Source organism: Syngnathus acus, chromosome 15 (assembly GCF_901709675.1).
Source record: "Syngnathus acus chromosome 15, fSynAcu1.2, whole genome shotgun sequence".
Classification (NCBI taxonomy): Eukaryota; Metazoa; Chordata; class Actinopteri; order Syngnathiformes; family Syngnathidae; genus Syngnathus; species Syngnathus acus.
In genome coordinates this window covers 1,903,982-1,925,111 of record NC_051100.1, presented here as the reverse complement: position 1 = coordinate 1,925,111, position 21,130 = coordinate 1,903,982, and the positions used below count along the sequence as shown (strand labels likewise).

General features: G+C 41.9%; 1 long non-coding RNA gene across 1 annotated transcript in view; it reads left to right on the top strand.

Annotated features, from left to right (window-relative positions):
• The window catches only part of LOC119134479, a 181,058-nt gene that overhangs the window by 124,444 nt on the left and 35,484 nt on the right, over nucleotides 1-21,130 (top strand). The window contains exon 8 of the long non-coding RNA XR_005100348.1: nucleotides 9,214-9,354. This is a non-coding gene — a long non-coding RNA (uncharacterized LOC119134479). The remainder of the gene's footprint in view (nucleotides 1-9,213; nucleotides 9,355-21,130) is intronic.

The following is a 21,130-nucleotide window of genomic DNA, read 5'->3' as shown; positions in this document are numbered from 1 at the left end:
ATTTGTGAACTGACCATGCAAAGTCAATGTGTCCTCTGCCCAGATGTCAGCAGTCTAAACTCCATCATTATTTTTGACACCGTTAAAATGAGCAAATATTTTCTAGTTTCCCGTAGTGTTACACAGTAGGACACAAGCATAGAGACCATGAATGGATAAAAGTTAAGTCGACTTTATTTTAAGATTCAAAACCTTTTATATATTGTTTTTTATCCAGCCCATGAATCCAATTTCATTAGATGTAGAAATATGCCCAATATTGTTGTCCAAAAAGATCTGGCTACATTTCTTCTCATTCACATGAAAGAGCCTGAAAATAAGAAATAGCAAATTAAAACCAAGTGGTCTGCGAATGGAGCCCAGTGGGACTCCACAAACTGCCAAAGAGTCCAAAAAGTATTGAACTAACTCCATTCATGCATTTAATTTGTCCGATTTGATTTTTTACATGTTTCTGGTTGAAACTCATTTTAATCTGTGATCAATTATCATTTATATCTTGTGAAATTCTGAAGTTGTGCTGTCCTAGCTCTCAGCTAGTGATTGGTGTTGAATCTATCCTATCATGTTAGATTGTGTTTTTTTTTTCTTTTACTATTTTTAACAAGTCCTGTCATAATGGGAGTAATTTGGAAATGGCGCAAGTTAAAAAAGCCTTTCAAGCTTTAACAAGCCTCATATTATGTCGCTTCAGAATTCCCCGCGGACTGACGTACATCTGTCTTCTCCAATAAACGTACTTTCGTCGCACTCGGCGAGCGATTGGTCGTTTCTCATCTAATTAGGCCACAGGTGCTACCGTTTGTCTCTCGATGACGTTTTCCGTGTGGCTGTTCCCTAAAACGTCTTGGAAGCGCTGTCACTTCGCCATCTATTTCATGCCACCAATCACGCGAGCTGATATTGATGCAAAGGCGTCTTTTGGCGTTTACAAGCGTGTGCTTGCCAATCTATAAATAGCGCGCTAACCTCGTTTCAAGATGTATTATTCATGTGACAGCTATAATGTAGATTGTGATGAATTAACAACAAGAAAATAGGACTTGAATGTAGGTTTAGTGCGGCACTGCGTTTCAACTAAATTCGAATCGTTAGCGTTATAAGATTTTCATTTGACATCTGCCGCTTTGAATGTTTGGGAAAGTGCTGCAAAAATAGTCAACTTTTCCTTTAGTTGTCAAACTGTATCTGTTATAGGGATCCTCTCCAAGACCATGAATGGAAATCTGTGTGAATTAGAAAGCATTTTGTCTCCAAGATCGAAGCGTCCTCTCTTGAGAGCGCCGAGCAAAAGACGTCTGTGCCAACATGAAAAGTAAATGTTTGAAAAAAGTATGTGTAACTTTAAAACTTCCTCTTCAACTACAGAATTCTGTCAGATGCTCAACTGGAGCAATCATCGTTTGTGCTCTCAGACAGAAATAACAACTTATAATGTACTAAACTACATAAGTGAAGTTTGGTTTTCATAACTGAAAATATTCTTGATTTTTCAAGCGGAATGTTGCCGCTAATGCTAATAACATAAACCCAATATTGCATTCCTCCAATTTCTGCGACGTTTTTTTGTTGCTCAACCTAATGCAATGTTTACAAATGTCCTCCTTGATTTTACTCAGATGGTTCTATCCAACTATCTTTTCAAACGTCTGCCTCCCCCATAACCCCCAAAGTGCACAAGCCATTAAGCAGGCGAGGAATCTGGAGAACATCTTGTCAAGAAACGAAAGGGAACGTGTTGTACTCTGCCTTTCTCCTGTTGATGTGCTACCGAGGCGGTTGGAAGAAACGGCACGATTGAGTAAGCGTGGGGATCTATAAGGCACTTTTAGCCGTGACACATCACCGCAAACAGTCAAACAAGAAACTGTGTTCCTTGTGAAATCAAGCTGAACTATTTTGGCCAAGGAAAAAAATCCTTTCTAATCTTTATATTTGTGTCATCGAAATTCTAAAACACTGAAGCTATTTTAGAAGCACTTTTTCATGGCACTGCACAGTATAATCATACCGACCTTTTTTTTTTTTAGCGTAGCAACGCTCTGTATTACATATAAATGCATATTTGGAAAAAAGCAGACTCCAACGTACACTTGTGCTTTTCATTTAGACAAAAGAGGGCTCAGGGATTGGCAAATGAAGGATGGGGGGCATAGGAAGGCTAAGGGGGAGGATGGATACGGCGAGAACGGGAACCGGTGCCAGGAAGAGGATGAAACTGAGAGAGGAGAAGGAGGCGTTACAGTACGACGAGTGGGGAGAATAGGACGAGAGGAGCCTTGCTCTCGCCGATAAGCTGGCATCAAAGCGCCACTGGCCAGCACATCAAGAGACTTGGCACGTCCTAGGAGACAACCTCTTTAAGGTATCGCGCGCCTGGTCCGCCGGGAGCCGCCGTCCACGATAAGAGAACAGCTCAGCGGGTCATGTGACCAACATCTGATACGAGTCGTGCGGGCAAAGTGTTCTCGCCCCCCCCCCCCTTGGATGTCATTTGCTGTTCCTTATTAAGCATTTACGTCAGTATGTCGGTAACTCACCCTAAGCCAGCACACGTTTTGGGTCCAAAATAATCCTTATCCACTCTATAGTGACTTATTTAGTGAGGTGGCCAGGTCGTGGTAGATAAAAAAAAGAAATCACATACTCTGAAATATAATCCTAAAAGGACCCCTGGAAATGGCGAACTTCATTCCAAAATGGCCGACGTCCAAAATCTTTCCGGTATGGCTTCTTGAGACTCGTCACGGTCGTAAACAAGCCTACCAAATTGTATGTTGCGAAATCAAACTTGCTTCAGGGGCTGAAATTTCAAGATCATTCTGGGAAAGAAACTTCACTTTAAGAGGACCACTGAAAAAAAATAGTGAATTCAAATTCAAATGGTCAACTTGGTGTATATTTTCAGGCATGGCTTCTTGAAGCTTCCTCTCTTGATGGACTAGTTTGTAATGTTACTCTGTTGTTTGTATTTGATGGACACCCCTGGAAATAGCCCCAAATGATCCTTCATTAAATTCCCAATAGCCACCTGAATTGTTACTTATATAATCACTGTAATATTTCTCTGCAATTACACCTGAAGGCTTCTATTTATAATTTGACCATTGTTTAGTGTACGTGTGATTTTATTAATGGCAGCGTAAAATGTGCAGATGGTTCGCTCATTGCTCTCATGGCTGAAAGAACCTATTAACATATTCATTTATCATTGAATAATGTGACTTGGAGCTCACAAAGGGATTCAAATTAGCGTTGTCAATCTCTCTTCTTCTCCTCCTCCTCCAGGTGCCAGAGAGAGAAGTGACTCCGATATTAGCAACCTTGTTTGATTTAGTACATTTGGGAAAATAAATGAAGAGCGTGTTTTTTAGGAGATACGGCAGGGAGGCCAGTCAGAAAAAAAACGAAGAATTAAAGACTCGTGGTCGAGGAAAATACCAGCAGGCGGCCAAGTTGGACATTCTGGAGTTAGAAAGATTGTTTTTGGGTGGAGGGGGGAGGTTTTGACCCCCCTCAGCCAAACATCAGCCCGTTTGCAGGGTTTGAAGCAATTTGCAGTGTCAACACACGCAAATGGCGAACATTTCCTTTATAGAGAGAAATAACCATTCGAAACGAGGATTATTTGGACAAATTGATCTAGCACGTTTGGGTGTCGTGTGCAGACAGCTGCAGAATAGAGAGCAAATAAATTAAAGCTGCGAGCGGCGATGAACGATGAACTCTCTTTTTCATGGCGAATCCTCCAAATGCTCATCAAACTTTTGAAGCCACACTCTGCCTACATTAGATGGCCTGGGCATAAAACTTGACAATTTAGCATTGCCCATCTGTCGAGGGGACCTGTTTCTAGGGTGGCTTGTTTGAGAATTCCCTAGTAGGAATTGACCAAAGTGTAGCACTGTTTAGAGGCTCTCATTTAAAGTCAACTCAATGAGATGGAGCATAATTGGATGACTGAGAGGAGTTAACAAAATGGTGGACTTCTTGTTTATTTATTCAGATTAAAAATCCAACCCCTGAAGGAAGTTTCCTGGAGATTTTGTCCAATTACCATCAAATTTCAACCTCCTTAACTAGACAGATGGGTGAATAAATATGGAGTAGATATTAAATTGTGATACTTCTATGAATAACCAACATCATTTCTGTTGTCCCCTTGTCAGCCTTCTTTGTCAATCAAATCAGCAACTGGGGACATACGCTATTTCAACGGCTGTTATTTCATTGTCAACAAGTTGCTCACTAGTATTCTGCCTAGCAACAAGGCTATCTATCGTAAATTTGACGCTAATGGGCGATAAAATGAGTACAGGATCATGACGTGTCTTCAGACTACACTGTAGGAATTAAAATAGGCTCACAACTCAAACTCTTAAGTTGAGGTACTTGCAAGTCAAGGTACGACTGGGATGAAGTTAGCGACCCTTTGATATCCAATCTTAACCACTTTTACCATTTGTCTACTAAGAGGTCTGACCTCGTAAAGTAAGCTCCAAGTACGACGTGTCCTATTCGGTTAAACAACCTCTAGACGAGTCGGAATGCTTCCAATCATATTGTCATCTATAAACGTCACACCTGGGAACCATTTTTCACCAGCGGGAGAACAAGGACGCCCGCAAATGCTACACAATTGAACGGTTGCCGGTCGCCGCGACACGGCGGCAAAATGTCCGCCGAATCACGTCCGTTGGAGCGTTAACGTGACCGATGGTCTTCGGACCACGCCGCTGCACGCCGGATGATGTAGTGCCGCTGCCCGCCGTGGGAAATGAGCTCATAAGTTAACCATGTAAAGAAGGCTGAGAAAACAGCATGCGCAAGTAATGAAAGCCATCAAACAATACGGCCTCGGCGAGGCTAAGCCGTCGCATGTCGGCGCCGGCGAAATGGCCGCTGGACCGTTTTACAATATTCATCTTTTCATAATCTGACGGCACAGTGACTGATCTCTCGAAAGTGACTCGGTGGCGCGCGAGTGGCGATTATACGATGAAACCGATCTTTGCATTCAGATGACGCTTGTGGGAAGGCGAATGTAGCGCGGCTCATTTTTCAGGCGCTGTTGTGTTTGTGTGAGTATTTGCAGACTGCAGGTCAACTGTGCAGATGTCAGCTTGGGAATTGTGGGGTTATTTTTTTCCGTTTGTCACCTCGCTGTCCACGGGGGAGTAGCACACTCATCTTGAATGGGTTATTTCGTCTTCTGAAAACATCTGTTGAGCCACAACAAAAGTATTAGTACACCTCCAGGGTACGGTGTCTTTCGGTTGCTTTGTTTCATAGCTTTGTTTACTCCTCAGCCAGATGAATCTGGCATTTTTTGGAAAATTCAGCCTTCACGACTCATATCACATGAAATTTCCTTAAATAGACCCACAGAAAGCCAGCCAGTTTGACCTCACAAAATAAAATTTGTAGTCATGTCTATCATGAGTGGACCCACAAAATTCTCAAAAAGCCATGCCTGGAGAAATGTCAGGTTTGAGTTCAAGTCATCAATTTTAGGGTTCTATCATTATATAGTTTTCAAAATTCATGCTTGAAAGCCAGTTTCACATAGATGCATGAAATTTGGCAGGATTGTTTATCATAAATATATGCTTCAAAAATGAAAAGAAACCTCACTTGGAAAGCAATTGTTTGCCATTTTTGTTTGACATGACCATTTCATCTCATTTTTCAGCCGAGGGTCTTTTTGTTGTGCGTTTGTGCAACCTGCTTGTTGACACCTTGTTGACTGGGAATAGTGCGCCGCACTCTCCTGTAATGGCTTATTTCATCTTGTGAGAACATCTGTTGAGATGTGCTACTGATGGAGGGCAACAGGTTGGGAGCAATTTGTGGAGTAAAGTATCAGGCCATCTCCAGGCAGCTGTGCTTTGTTCCATGTGCTTGATAGTACAAATGACTCACAATTTTGGACATTTCAGCTTTGGAAGACAATTTAATGCAGGACATGAACTCATGTCGATCAAAAGTAGACCAACAAAAACATCTCAAGCATCCATGCCCACAAATGTCTCCTGTTTTGCTTTGAAACTACCATTTTAGAGTAATTTTCAGGTACTTCAACAAATATGAATATTTTGAAAATTCGGCCTCCGGATCCATTTTTATGAAATTTGGTGTCTATCTTGCCTCAGAAGCCACGCCTGAAAAGCCAGAGGAAGTCTGCAATTTTGGTTCAAAATGACCATTTTAAACTCAATCAAATTTAATTTAGCAACACGAAATATCTAGCATGGATAGACCCACCAAAAAATTACAAGAAGCCATGGCAAAAAAGATACGCAAGTCGGCCATTTTGTGTGAAAACTGTCATTATAGGGGCATTTTTCCCATTTCAGCGGGTCCGGAAAGCATCATAGCAAAGTTCCTCGCCATGAAATATGAAAAACCTAATAATTCGACTCCATAATGGTAAAATATGGTACACTGAGTGTGAAATTGAAACATTTTCAACCTTAATGTAATCAAATAGAGTCATGATGGTGATTTCTATCAAACATTATGCCGGCACGGTGTGTATGTTCCATATGTGGTTCTAGCCCTATAAAGAATGTAATAAAAAAGAAAAACCTGCGGGGGGGGAAAAAAAAGTCAGTAAGGAAACGAGTTCTCTGATTTACAGAGGTGGCCTGAATGGGTCACGTCCATAATTGAGTGAAATGGAGAAGCATAAACAAGGAATACAAGACAAGCAGCCACTGTCTCTGCGTGTGTGTGTGTGTGTGTGCGTGCGTGTGCAACACAAACAACACAATGTGTGTAAATCATCAATTGGGACTCGTCAAAGTGTGTTTATTCATGTCGTGACCCACATATGCTCCCTTGGAAGGCCTCATCAAAAGCCTCATTGTCCTACCTCCTTTTCCCTCCTCCCGCCAACTCGCCTTGTCGGCTCGGTCTCTCTCTCTCTCTCTCGGGGTCTTTTTATACGCCGATCTCAGCATTCTGAGACGGCCGCGCCGCCCTCTTTTTCCTGTACCCGCGGCGTGAAGTGAAAGCCACTAACGGCGGGCTGGTATTGGACTGACGCATGTGAGCGCACCTCCACCTCTATCAACGGTCACTCGGAGTTCAAAATGTCAATATGCATGCCGCTTTTTCTCTTGAGGAAAATAACTTTTTATTGTTATAATCAGACTTAATATTCTTTTTTTTTTTCTTGATGCTTTAGGCATTTTTCGGATAAGAAAATATACTTTTTCCTTTGAATAATAAAAATGTAATCTCAGTCTGTTTTTATATATAGTTTGGCAGTAAGCTGATTTTATGTTCTTATTTTCTTTCATGAAGTGAAGACGTTTGGTGACATTTTCAAACAAAAAAAAGACACATTTTCAATCATGTCATATGAGTGAATAGTGGGAAAAAAAACAATAGGACGATATAGAAAGCTCTCACCAAGACTTTAACGGCTTTAGTGTAATTTTATTTTGACCTTTCAATCTGTGAACTTTGACCTCAGGCAATCCCACTAAGTTCAAATTTGATTGCCACCAAAAAATTCCTTTGCCTATCTGCTTACTCTATTTCTTGTAAGTTTGAACACGATAGTAGAAAAAAAAAGAATGCTTTTCTTGTTTAACTTTTTGACCATTGCTGTGACCATGACCTTTGACCTCGACTTTCATGATTTGGTGTTAAAAATACATAATCATGGATGTCCTCCATGAGTTTTTTTTTTTCTTCTTGAAGAGTTTTAGGCAAACTCTCTTCATGTCTGTGAACTCGTTTGTCACCGTGCACTCGAGTGACTCTAATGATGCGCTTGCTGTTATGCAGTAAGTTTGCATTTCCCATTTAATACATCACTCTGCTGCTTTTCTGACATATTCTATCCTCGCTTTCAATTAATGTTCCGCAACTTTTTTTCCGCAAATTCGTTCTCGATGTGCGGTCCGGTGACTCACCTGAATTTAAAATGGATCCACGCAGGCGGTACAGGACAGAAGCTTATTTGTCGGCGGCGACGCTCTCACGAGGGCCTCGGCGAGTATATTAAGAAAAAAAAAAAGGCAACCTGCCAATGTAGGATTGTCTCAGTTTTCATTTTTTTTGTAATGGAAGTCAGCTGTGGCTCCTTTCCCGGGACAGCCGGTAGCCGTCGTCAGCGTGACGTCCCACAGGGAGGCGCTCCAGAGGAAACACCGGGAGCAAGGGGGGGAGGAATTTGAAGGCGGGCGGCCAACATAAATGTAACGTTCTTGAGAAAGGCGATAGGTCAGTCCAAGGACAATCTGAGTATGCATGTAGAGAAAATATTTAGACATCCACAAGAGGGATATTTGCATATCTATAAAACATTGAACTCATCCGTTCAAAACATTTTTGTTTCCCACAGCAAAATAATCTTTTGCAGGGATCATTGAAACATTCTCAACATTTAGTTGCTGCTGAATTTGAGAGATTGCAAATAAATGTATGTAAGAAACTTTGAATTTAAAAGAATTGTCTGACAATTAACAAAAAAAAATTCAAATTCAAATTTGCTTACATTTATAAAACACTTTACATTTATTTATTTCATTAAAATCGTTTTAAAAAAACTTTCACTTGAGCGACACCTCTGGATTTTTCACAGTGTTTATTAAGATAAAATATAATTTAATATTCATAACATTAGACATTCATACTCTTTTAAGACCATAAAAGAAATTGGATTATTTCTGTGGAAGTAAGTATGAACTTGACATCCTCTTATGTATGACTAACAAAAAGACTACTCAACGACTGCATGCATTTCAAATTTTAAAAAACTCTTGGTTTATTCCTAGCTTTGAGTTAAAAGGGGACTGAATGACATATGATTATAAGTCTGTAAGTGCTGGGAACATTTATTTTCTTTCAGCGGTAGGGACTGAAAAGGTTGATTTAGACAAGCGTGACACTCTTTCAAGCCACTTGAGGCCATTTCAATTCGTATTTATTTTTCTACATCCACTAAAAAGAAAGACAACGCTCTGGCATAAGTTAAAAAGCAAACCGACTATATCCATCTGAGGTTAAGGTAACAAACGTTCTGGTCCAAGCGGAACTGAAATCACCGTTAAGAGTTGACATGCAAAACAACAATGACGGAATTCTTTGTCAAATTGAGCGCCCCCTACTGCTCACATGATGAATGTCCACGCCTGCAGCAACAGATGGCATGCTGGCTCAGACATTTACCAACTCTGCTGTCGTTGTGTTTTCTCAAAGGTTTCGTTGCCTCTTCAGGATTGTAGACTTGTTGGTTTGTTGACTCACCGGGCGCCAGCGCCCCCAATGTTGCTATCTCGCGCCCCGACGCCGCCTCAGAGACACACCGTGTTCCCGGCAGCTTCTATTATTCAACAACAAGTAAGCTCCCCCACCACACCGCCATTGCACAGAGAAAGACGCAGTGGATGACGCATCTGCATGTTGCACATTCATGCTTGGAAAAGTAACCACACTGTGCAAACTTGTGTTGACCGCAAAATGATTGCAACCCTAATCCCGATCTCCGACCCAAACCACAATTCCCCAACCTACAGTCCCATTGCTAAAACCTACTCCCGTACTATCACGAACCTCACCACCCTGGCTCGCCCTAACCTTACTAAAACGTATCCTAACCAGATTACCATGACACCCTTACCTCCTAATCTGAACCTGCCCCAATTTACAATGTCCTAAAACCAGTGCCATAAATGCCCCTAATATTTCCTGACTCCCATTATTTGTTTTCACGGTAGTGACTTAAACACTATATCATCAAATATTGTCAAATCTGACAAATTTCCAATCAGTTTTAACGTGCTGGCGATTCTTGTTCTCTTGGATTTTAAACACACTTCCTTTGCCAACACACACGCATACACACTCACAATCATATCGCACATCTAAATTGCTAAAACGATGCAGCTTAACACTAATTGCAGGGCACATTAAGCCCTCGTTTGTTTTGCAGTCACATTTGGCACGAGGCGAGCCTTTCTCGTCCTCTTTGAACCCGAGGGCCAATCGACTTAGATGTTCTTGTCCTGTGCCAGCCAGTATTCTCTCTTATTTAAAAATCACAGTAAAACCTCCTCCTGTTTGTTACCCAACATTGCCCAGTTTTAGATGGAACATACTTAATATGCAAAATATTATATTACCATTTTGCTATTCAGTATACAGACTCTTTTTTTTTTTTGCCAATGGCTTTGTTCATATAGTGTCCCGACATCACGTAGGGATCAGGACAGTATAGATTTGACGAGAACATATTTCACACCCAAGTGGGAAAAGGTCAGTAAAAGTTGATTAGGTTTTTGCACCTTTGGACGCAATCGTCCTCTTAGCGGCTGTCGGGTGAACCCTGAGCGAGGATGGTGGCATGGAGGTCGAAAAGGGGGGAGGGGGAGGAGACCAGGAATGCACTAAAATGGGGAAAAACAAGAAATCTGAAGAGTTGATCATGAAGAAACATTGAGGGGTAGGAAAAAACCCAGCAGGAAGCTGTCCGAGAAATATGCTGCGTTTTGATGATGATGCGAGAGGAGGATGACGAGGGGGAAGTCCAAAGAAAGCACAAGGGTGCTGGGAATCTTCTTTTCAAGTCCTCACATGTTGTCAGTTGTGTTCGCACAGCGGGAGCTCGGCGGCTTTGAGCGAGTCTCTAGATGACGACGCCCCGGAATATGCCACGCATTCATATCTCCCGCTGCAAGCGGATTTTGTACTTTTAGCAAGTGGTGGGAAAAGTACTCTCAGTCTTTACTTAAGTACAGATACTTTTTGGAAAAAAAAGACAGGAGACAGCTCGTATCTTAAAAGTTTGTAAGTCGGGGCACTCGTATCTCAAGACACGCACCGCTGTGAAGCCTGGATGGAACGAAGTTGTGTGTGTTTTGTTGGTGTGTAAACGCACTGAAGGTTGTAACAAAGCAATTTGGAGCTAGATTAAGTTTCAGCCATAAAACAGATGATTCCGTCACAGTGGTGGCTAAATTGAAAGACTCCATTCGCCGCTGCTTTATTAAAACATTAAAGTGCGCAACCTGCCGTACGGCGTGCAAATGATGTTCTGTTAGGAACGCATTAACCTTGATGTATGATGCCATGTGTGTGTTTGTGTATGCATGTATGGATGCGTGCATGTGCGTGCAGAGTGAGAAAGGACGCTGGTTCCTCAGTTGCTTCTTTGCAGTCATCTTTCTTCTTCTGTCTTTGTATTTAAAGACGTTTCCCGTCATTTAGTGTCACACACCCAGATATAACAAGAGATCACCTTTTTTTGGGGTGTTGATATTTACATTTCATCTGATCTAGGTTAGTGAGTCTCAAAGTGTGGTATGAGGACCACTGCTGGTACTTCAGCTCCCTCTAGTGGTACATGAAAGAATCAGCAAAATTACAGTTCAGTTGTATTTAGCTTTTATTTTTTAATTTCTAAGAGCTATTTTTTGTGGGGTGGCATTTTTTAATTTTTGGGCCAAAAGCCTTCAAAGTAAGAAAATATAGTTCAACAATTCAATGAATTAATTTCAGCTTGTCAACATTTCCACAGAAATGGATGTAGTATTTCTCTTGAAATATATCGTGACTAAAATTGTGTTGAGCGCTCGCATCAGTGCGTGAACTCCACATGGATGTCCTTTGACCAACCTTGAAGTCGTATATTGTCGAGTAGCCAGACATAATAAGGCGGTAATGTTTTTAATGGTTTAGATTTTCCAGTGAACTCCTTTCACCCCCGAGCGCGAGTATTCCTGCGTCGTGGCGCTCATGTGTTTCTTATTGAGCGCTGTGTAATGAAGTTAGTCGGCTTTTTATGAGCGTGCTTGGCAATAAGACGACCCGATTGAGAACATGAGGACCCAATCTGCCGTCCAAATACGAGCGGCGGTATCGCCTTTCGGCCTTATTTTGCTTCCCTACGTTGTGCAAACGTAGCGAGGAGGCTCGTCTGTGTCGGAAAGGATCCCGTTTCTGTTTTTTTTTCTTTTATCAAATGTTTCAGTGAGACTGTTGGCACTAAACGCAACAAGGAGTGCGTTCATGTTTAAGTTATGATGTTCCTTTCAATTTAGTTTCTTATAAACTGCATCCTGAGAAGTGATGGGTCACCAGAAGTCAAAATGGAAGAAAATCTGTCCATTTTCTGGAACTCACACAACACAACCCAGCGTCTTCCCAGGTGGCTCACGGTATATTCCCGAGCCAGATGGGAATTTGTAGTGCCTCCAGCTTGTTGCAGGGCCTTCCCGTTGTTTCTGAGCTGGACACAGAAAATGTCCGCGAGGGACATCGGGTTGGCATTGAGAACTGGCAGCTCCTTCCAAATGTCCTCATTCTCTGCAAAGACAGAAGGGAAACTACTCTGTAAGATGCTCACCATTACATCCTGTTTTGACAAATTGGAGGAATTTTCCAAAGATACAATGAATTAATTTTAAATTCATCCTCATATGTCGAACCAAGACAAATGGTAGCAATGGTGGGATTTTTGAAACTGTAGATTCAACAAAAGTGTTTATTTTTATGGGATATTGGTAACGGTGTCCAAAGACATCACCCTGAAAATGTGGTGTTGACATTGAGTCAGGCCTTTTGTGTTCAGAAGTTGTGGTCAAAAGATGTCCTCCACAAAAAAAAAAAGAGTGGGGTGGGTGTAGTAACACATCTCCCCAAAAGAGGGCGGACATTTTGGTATCATACACCGTAGGATGTCTTTTCCAGTCACTCCATTGCATCATGATCCAGTCAGACTGCCAGACTGTCATCGTGCATGATTTAAAGCAAATGAGAAGAGCAGCTTTCATTGTCGGCAAATCAAGTCAGCTGTGTTCGCGCCCACAACAGCGCAAACACCCCCTTTTCAAAGACAGTGACTAGCACGCTTGGCCTAACCTGGTTCTACTCAGATCAACCCCACTCACACTGTTTATATTGTCCGCCTTATTCTTGTCACAGCTCTTTGTAGTCGACCCCACAAATATTTTTTGTTTGACTTTTTGTTAACAGTTCAACCTTGGCAGAAGTCTGTCTCCGCTCCACTGAGGTACATCGCAGTTGTAAACTGTCATTGAACATGTTGCTTCCTTCACTGCACCGGCGTCCTCTTCCTCGCTCGCTCTTTCTTTTTTCCTTGCTTTCTACGGTGTAGTTGTGAGCGACTGTCGCCTCCAATCAGTCACGTCGGGCGGAAGGCGGGCGAGCGAGAGCAAAAGAACTGCGGCTGACCTCTTCCTATGTCTTGCACCATTATGGAAACGGCGGGGCGACTCTGACGGCTCGCAGCGGGGCCATCCAACTCTTGGGGAGCATTGTGTAAAGGCTAATTATTTCATCCCAAAAAGGGGGAAGTAAAAAATGTCAAGTCAGTACTTCTGCCCTGCTAAACTTTTTAAAGGAAAGGCTTTTTTAAATGGACACTTTGGAGCCGCTTCATCCATAAATACATCGGCCGGAGTGCTCTTAATGGCGGATGTAAGTGACGTTAGTGCCGCTCTGAGAATGAGAAGCACGAAGAAGAAAAAGAAGAGGAGGAGAGGTCGTTAAAAACATTTCTTTTAGGTCGCCGGCACATTTTACCATGGTGATCATACGAGAGACTACCAAATCCCCCTTCGCTAGACTCGTAATAGGGGCGCTAAATGAACTGTGGCCGACTTACAAGCTCCCAGGGAACTGGACAATTACAGAAACAGACACATGCGCGCGGCCGCCTGTCCCGGTGCTACAAGATGACTTTTGACACACATACATTATGCACAATTTGATACTTACAAAATAGAATTTGACAAATAGAAATAGTACACACAGGGTAGGACTTTTGTGCCGCGCTTGGAGAGAGTTTATGTTGATATGCAAGCGATAAATTCGGACTCATTTGGGTTTATGGTCAAAAGTATTGGGACAGATGAGATCGGTGATATGTGGAGAAAGTGTACAAAATATACTTGAGTCAAATCTACTGAAAATAATCCAAAAATATTACAATTTTGTTTGGGTTCAAGTTTTTCATTTCCTGACCTTTGTTGTTAAGCATTCAGAAGTCTAGTAAAGTTTGTGACTTTGTACTTTGAGCCCCAATCTCATTTTTGAGCAAGCTTGAACTTCACTGCTCAAGTGAAATCATTTTTATACAACATAGTGTGAGGTTGTTGTTGGGGTTTTTTTTTTTAAATCATATACACAACACTGGTGGTGTTATTCATATAATATTACCAATATATTGATGAATTTTTTTTTTACCAGTAAATGTATCGTCTTACGGTGAGACGTCAAAGCCTTCACGGTCTGTGAGCGAACATCAACACGTATCAAAGTTTAAAGGCTTGGTAGAAGCAAGTACAGAAAAAAAGGGCTTGCAGTTACAAGGCACATTTTGCCAGTCAAATATTCTCTAGCAGAAGAAAAAGCAATGTTAAAATGCAATATAAAAAGGTGTGCCGGCTGCATGCAAGAGATACTCTGCAACCCAGAGAGAAGTCAAAGTGGTTGAAATTGGTGTGGAAACACAATCAGCCGCCAGATTGAGACCACCTCTGCTTGTTACCTCAGCTGAGGCCACCTGTCCTTCCTCCCTCCATCCCTCCTGCTCCTCCTCTGTCCCTGACAACGCTTGCAATCTGCCCCTCAGTCGGTGTCCTTCGTGAAAAAGTGTTCCACTTTTTGCCGCACGCCTCCTTTGAAGTGCAGACACCTCTCGTGTCACGTGACGTCGCCGTTTTATCTCCCTTCATCCATCTTCATCATCTTCTCCTGATCCCCTTCCTTCAAAATTATTTTTTTTTTAAGGGAGAGTGGGGGTGTCTCCTAACAAGATGTCTCTTCTTAGGTAGAAGCTTTTAATAGCTGGCCTGGGGTTTTATTGGCTAACAGGTAGCGTCGCTCCATATTGTGCATGGCTGGATAATTGTTATTGAACAGAAAACAGCAACAAGTGCAACTATAATGGCAGCAGCAACAATGAAACACACACACATATATATATATATATATATATATGTATATATATAAACAAATGTTTGGATGGCAGCAATGTTTCCTCTATTCTTTTTTTTTTCTTCTCTCGACACATCAGTAATGAACACACACACACACCCACGCACTCACAAACACGCACGCGCACGCAATACCGTGTGGGATGTCTGCACAAAATCTCCAGCTGTTCCGGATGATGGAACACTTCTCTTTTGTTCCCCCCATATGCAGGTGATCTCTCTGGGGAGCATTGCGCCAGCAGGTGGCGCTTGCAAAAGGTGCTTGGGGGTAGGCGCACTGATGCATGGCGGAGACCGGAGTGGATACTTGGGGTGGGCTTGGCAGGGGCGAGGTGACTACAAGAGGATGAGGAAAGGGAGGAGAAAGTTGGGCCCACTTCAAAGGCGAGCATGCGGTGGGATTAAGAACAGAACCGGCCTAGTTCCAGGAGGTCTGGGTGGAGCCACAAGAGAGATGGCGAGGGAGTGCCAAACCCACTCCATTAAATAATTGCTATATTTTTACGACTCACTATTTCATGTACTTTCTTTTCATTTTCACAATTTTTTGTTAATTAGCAAGCAGCAAAATGTTCCATTTTCAAAATCAAGTGAGGCTGTGGAGATCCTTCCTTCCTGCTTGTGCCCATCTCATTTGCATATTGCTTGATGGCCCAGTTCCAAAACACTTATCTCCAACTGGCACCGACCTGGCGGGACAGCCCAATTAGAAGCCGTGACTGTGACACGCGATTAGGTGACACTCCAGATGGACATGTGATTTACACCGGTCCATGCGGAGACGCCGCTTTGCAAACTGGAAAACCAACACATGTTGACTAGCCATCTTCACAATATATATATACATAATTCGTTTTTGTCATGAGGCCAGTTTAGTTTAAAAGTGTTTTTGGTTCCTCTTGTCAAAAGTCGCTTTAATGTGCAGTAATTCTATTCCATCCAGTCCTTCAGTCCTGCAAAACCGCATCCTGGTTGTCGTCCAGTTGTTTTATACTTGTCTTTGCTTTGTTTTCTTGTTTTTACTTGCCATGTAGCACTTTGAGATTCCTCCGAATGTAAATTGCGTTACAAATAGAATTTATTATTATTATTATTATTATTATTATTATTATAAAACACCTTCAGGACTCTATTGCTGTAATTTAATTGAAATAAAAGTCTGAGTGAGCTAATACAATGCAAAACAACTAAAAGCAGAGCCTTTCTTTGTGCTGGAGTGAAGGCAACCAATCGTCTGCGCCGCCAGCGTGTCAAGTAGACACTCCAAGCTTTGAGTCAGGATGAGAAATTAACACCTATTTGATTGAACACTACAATGCTGATTGAATTCAGAGGCCATGAAAAGAGAGAGACGCTTTCCTGAGTCACGCTGTGTTGCTAGGACACTGGATCCAAATGTGAAAACATTCTTGATGCTTTCCAGAAAAGAAATTCTGCTTTATCTGTCTTTACCCGTCCGTCCGATCTACAGACAGTATTGATGACTTGTGATACGAACGTGACATTTAGCGACGCTTGGAGACTATTAGCCACATTCAAGGGAAAGTATTTGTCACTTCCGTTAGCTGGGGGAGATTTTGGAACGGATTCATGGCCTTTCTATTGATTTTAATGTGAAAATACGATTTGGGTTTTGATACACAAGCATCAAACGTGTATCAAGTCACCATTGTATTTGTGTGTCAGGTTGTAAATATGACTTCCATATTTTTCAATCCAGTGTAGGATCCTGAGAGTGTTTGATGTGTCGAGAATATGCACGGATGGTGCAATGATCACCGGCCCAACGTCGGCTGAATATGAATGACAACTCCTTTGGCTTCCTCGCTCCCTTTTTGTTTCCTGCCGAGACCTGAACCGTGGCGGCCTGGCATGAGCGCGATGCTAACAAAGCAATGAGCATACAAAATGCTCCTGTTGCTCGCTCTGTCATGTTCCAGTTCCCAAAAGGAGTTTGGCTAAAACCTTTGGGTCGCAATCTCAAAAGGTTGCATGGACATGTTGAACAATGGACAAATATGGCTTTGGGCATTACCAACAAAGATTAAGTTTACAGCAAATGTTCATATTTTAGTTTGCTACTCATGTCTAAATCTAAAGTGAGCAATCTCATCCCTGGAAAGTCAGGTTTCTTTTAGATTTTGAAAAAAATTCAGATGACTGAAATGAACCCAAATATATCGGGAGATATTTCCCTTGTAATAAATCTCCATGGCGACACCAGCTAATCTGCATTTAAATTCATATCCGCCCGAGATGACCAAGATGGCACCTTCCATCACACGTGTGTTAATTACATCTGGCCCGCGTCAAACAAAGTCCTCTTATCTGCGCAGGCCTGGAGCACAGCGAGAGAGGACATTAGTCACTCTAGCTGTCAATCAGTGCACACAGATATGATTCTTAATTTCACTTCTTCTTAGAAAGTGTAAGCACTACTGTATGTGGCAACTAAACGTGAGTTTTGCATACATTATAAAATATCATTATTTACACACATATATATATATATATTTATTTATTTATTTTCCTGGTCTATTACTTTTTGTTTGTATTAGTTTACTCTTCCACGAATTGCAGTGAATTCCTCTTCCTCGTTCCTTTGTGCAGCTTCCTCGCTGATCTCAACAAATGAGACGGCGACGAATCATTACGGCCAAGTGGAGAAGGTCAAGTGCTTTTTAAAGAAAGACGAAAGCCAATTAAAAAAGTAGACACCACGAGGCGTGAAAAAGGCTCGCCCACGTATGCCATTCTGGCGTTCACCAGCTCGACAATATTGTGCCGCTTTTGAGCTAGGCACAAAGAACTAATAGGCTAAAGTTAAAAGAACATGTTATGAGATAATTATGTCTTTCTTTGTCTCACGACATGGTGAAGATGCATTTAGCTATTTAGCCGGGCAAGAGATAAAAGTGAACAAAATGATTTTCAGCATTCTAGGTGGCATTTTTATAAGGCCTTAAACAACGGCACAGATATGCTTTCACGCTAATGGATCTTAAACGGAAACAACTTGGATGTCAGCTCTCATCTCTTGCATCTTATCGGTAGTGTTGTCCAAATATCCTTTGCAGACAACGTCGAAGATGATGGTGATGTTGACGTCTGTCACGATGCTCACATTTTCATCTCAGGCGTTCAGACAAACATCTCAGATTAGCTCCGCCGGCTCCGCCTTTAATATCCAGCTCGCAGCCGTGCGACAAACATCGAAGATGGCTGGCGAGATGCTGCTCTGATGTCTGCGGCGCTTTAGGGAAGCTCGTCTAATGCTGATGAATACTGAGCAGGCCAGGCGTGCGGATCAGGCACACACATCAGGAATCTTTCAGAAAAGTACTTTTGACTGACACATTAGACGGAAGCAGGTAGCCCAGATTTGAAACTCTAATTAACTCCGATTTGAAACCTTAACCCAGGCAAGAAACTCCAACAGTCTTACAACGTTAACCCTGATTTGAACCCAAAAGCCTTGTGTAGAATCTTACTGTGAGCCTTGTTTAAATTCCCAAATGGAAACCCTAAGCCATGTTTGAAACCCTAACCAAGATTTGAAACCATATCCAACCATTGAAATCTTCATTTGAAACCATTACCAATATCTAAAAACCCTAATTTTGTTTTGATACCATAGCCCTATCTTGACACCCTACCTCTGTCTTGAAGCCCTAATTTTAAATCCTAACCATTGAAACCCTACTTTAGAACCGAAATCCTGCCTTGAAAAACTAACCCTGTCTTGACACCCTTATTCTGTCTTGACACCCCACCCCGACCATGTCTTGAATCTCGACTTTGAAAGACTAATTTGGGCTTTAAAACCTAATCCTGCTTTGAAACTCACATTCTTGCTGGAAACTCTAACTGCCCTTGTCACCCAAAACAACATGGTCACAGAAGTAATATAGAGCAAAACTTTAAAGTAAAACATAGAGACCTCAAAGTTTCTTTCTAACTTTGATTGCGTGTTAGCATTCATTTAGTGCATCTGTGCTAAACTGAGGTGACAAGTGTGTGAACTTAATGAACTCTCCGATGTAAAGTGTGCGCGTCTTATTGTCTTATTAAAGCCTCAGCATTAAGACTCCTCAGCTGGAACTAGCTCCACAATCACGCCGCGTTCTCAAACGTCTCGCTTAATTATTCCATTGTGATGCCAGAGCAGACAATCAAGGCAAAAAAGGTAAAATTAGAGATTAGATGCCAGCTCGTTTAGCCTCTTTGGAGCCATTAGCATAATGGAGAAACAAATTTTAATGGCCTTGCAACGGTCGTGCCGTCGTGTGTTGTATCGTGTACTTTCACTCGCACAACTTCCTTGCATTTTCAACACCCCAAAAGTTTGACCTTGACCCAAATGTTAGTGCTACATATCCAGTGATAGAAATTGTACCCAAGTTAGCATGACCTTAGCATGAAGTTAGCACACTTCAGAATTCTAAGTAGGAGGCCATGTCCAGAGCAGGGTGATAGTAGTTTGGGATTTTTCATGATAGTTTGTTTATATTTCATTTCCACTTTTGTTCTTTTTAAATTTATTAAGTTTTAATCTGTATATAGAGCGAGTTTGCAAATTTTTCCTCAGTTTTGATTTTTTTGTTTTAGATTCGTTTTTAATAGTTTTACTTGAAATGCTTTTGTTAATTTGAGTTTTTTCAATATATGGCGTACTAGTCAAGTGCAGGATGAAAAATAAAAAGGCCAATAAAAGGTGATGTTTATTAAATTGATTTGGGTTTGGTTTGTCAAGTACTAAATTGTTTGAATACAACATTTCCAAGTCAACATGTATGTCAGAGTTTTTTCAATTTATTCTAATGAGCGGTGCTAAAATTCCAAATGAGCGATATAAATGTAAGCATCATATTTGTTGACGCTAAACTTTTACAACATGCACGAGCTTGAGATCACCGGGTGATAAAAATGAGGACATGATGAATAATAATCGTAGGCGAATGATGAGTGCTGTAAACATGCGTTCCAAACACACACGCACACGCACACACATTCACACACGCACACACACCCACACACACACTGCAATGCCGCCAACATTTTTCCTAATTATCTACACTGAGAGCCATAAAGAAACAGACAGTGGCTTGATTAAAGTGTTGCGTTGCTGATGAGAGGGTCTTCGCAGGGAGCTGCACTTTGAGAGTTAGCGCAATAATTAACACCCTGCAGGGGGCGCTAGGTCGCCCCCCCCACGGTGGTCACCCAGGGAGGGCTAGTGCACACAAATGAAATTATTTTTGGGAATTTTCATGCTATTGTGTTTAATCGCCGATTAATGGACATTTATTCTAACGTGTGTTTATGTATCTATATATATATAAACCACAAGAACAAGATGTCCCTCTCTAAGAGCATGATGCTGACACACACTGCGGCATGTTCATGCTACCAATCCGTATGGAAGCTACACGTTGTCACCTGGCATGTCGTTCACCTTGGCCCCTTGTCGTTCACCGACGTTTCTCACATGAAAGGCGAACAAGTGCAAGCGCTGGAGAGGAGTCATTCATCTTCTGGCAGCCTCTCTGTTTGTCACCCTGGTCCACGCGGCGACTTGTCATCCTTCTTCTCCTGTCATTCACACTGTTCTTTTCATTTGCACGTCCCTCCTCCTCCCGCCTTGGTTTTCGGTTTGACCGATTGATGGATGGCTGCTCCTTGATTCACATTTAGATGTGATACCCATGCAATAAACAATGATAACGTATCTCATCCTTCATCCTTTCACCTGCCAGGAAAGGATGTTTACAAGATGCTTAAGTGTCTTTGATGTTTACGGAAAGGTATATCGTGGATTCATCAGACACTTTTGCATTGAGGAATCTGGAAGCTGGGTCTGTTTAAAAGACAAAAAATGGCTTTATCGTATTTGGCAGGATCTCTGAGGAGTTTTCCACTTTGTATGTTTGCTACTTAGTAACCATTGCTTAGGTCCTGCTTCTGTGTCTTTGAAGGATTATGCAAAAAAAAAAATACCACAAACACTTTGCGCCTGATTCATTTTCATACACGGCGCAGAGGAAGCGCCGACTTTATCTGGCGGCTGATCCAGAAAGTCTGCCTTTCATCCGCTGGGGATGATTTAGTTGTTTTGGAAATAATTCTCCGCACATATCTGCCGCTCTTGGGCTTACATG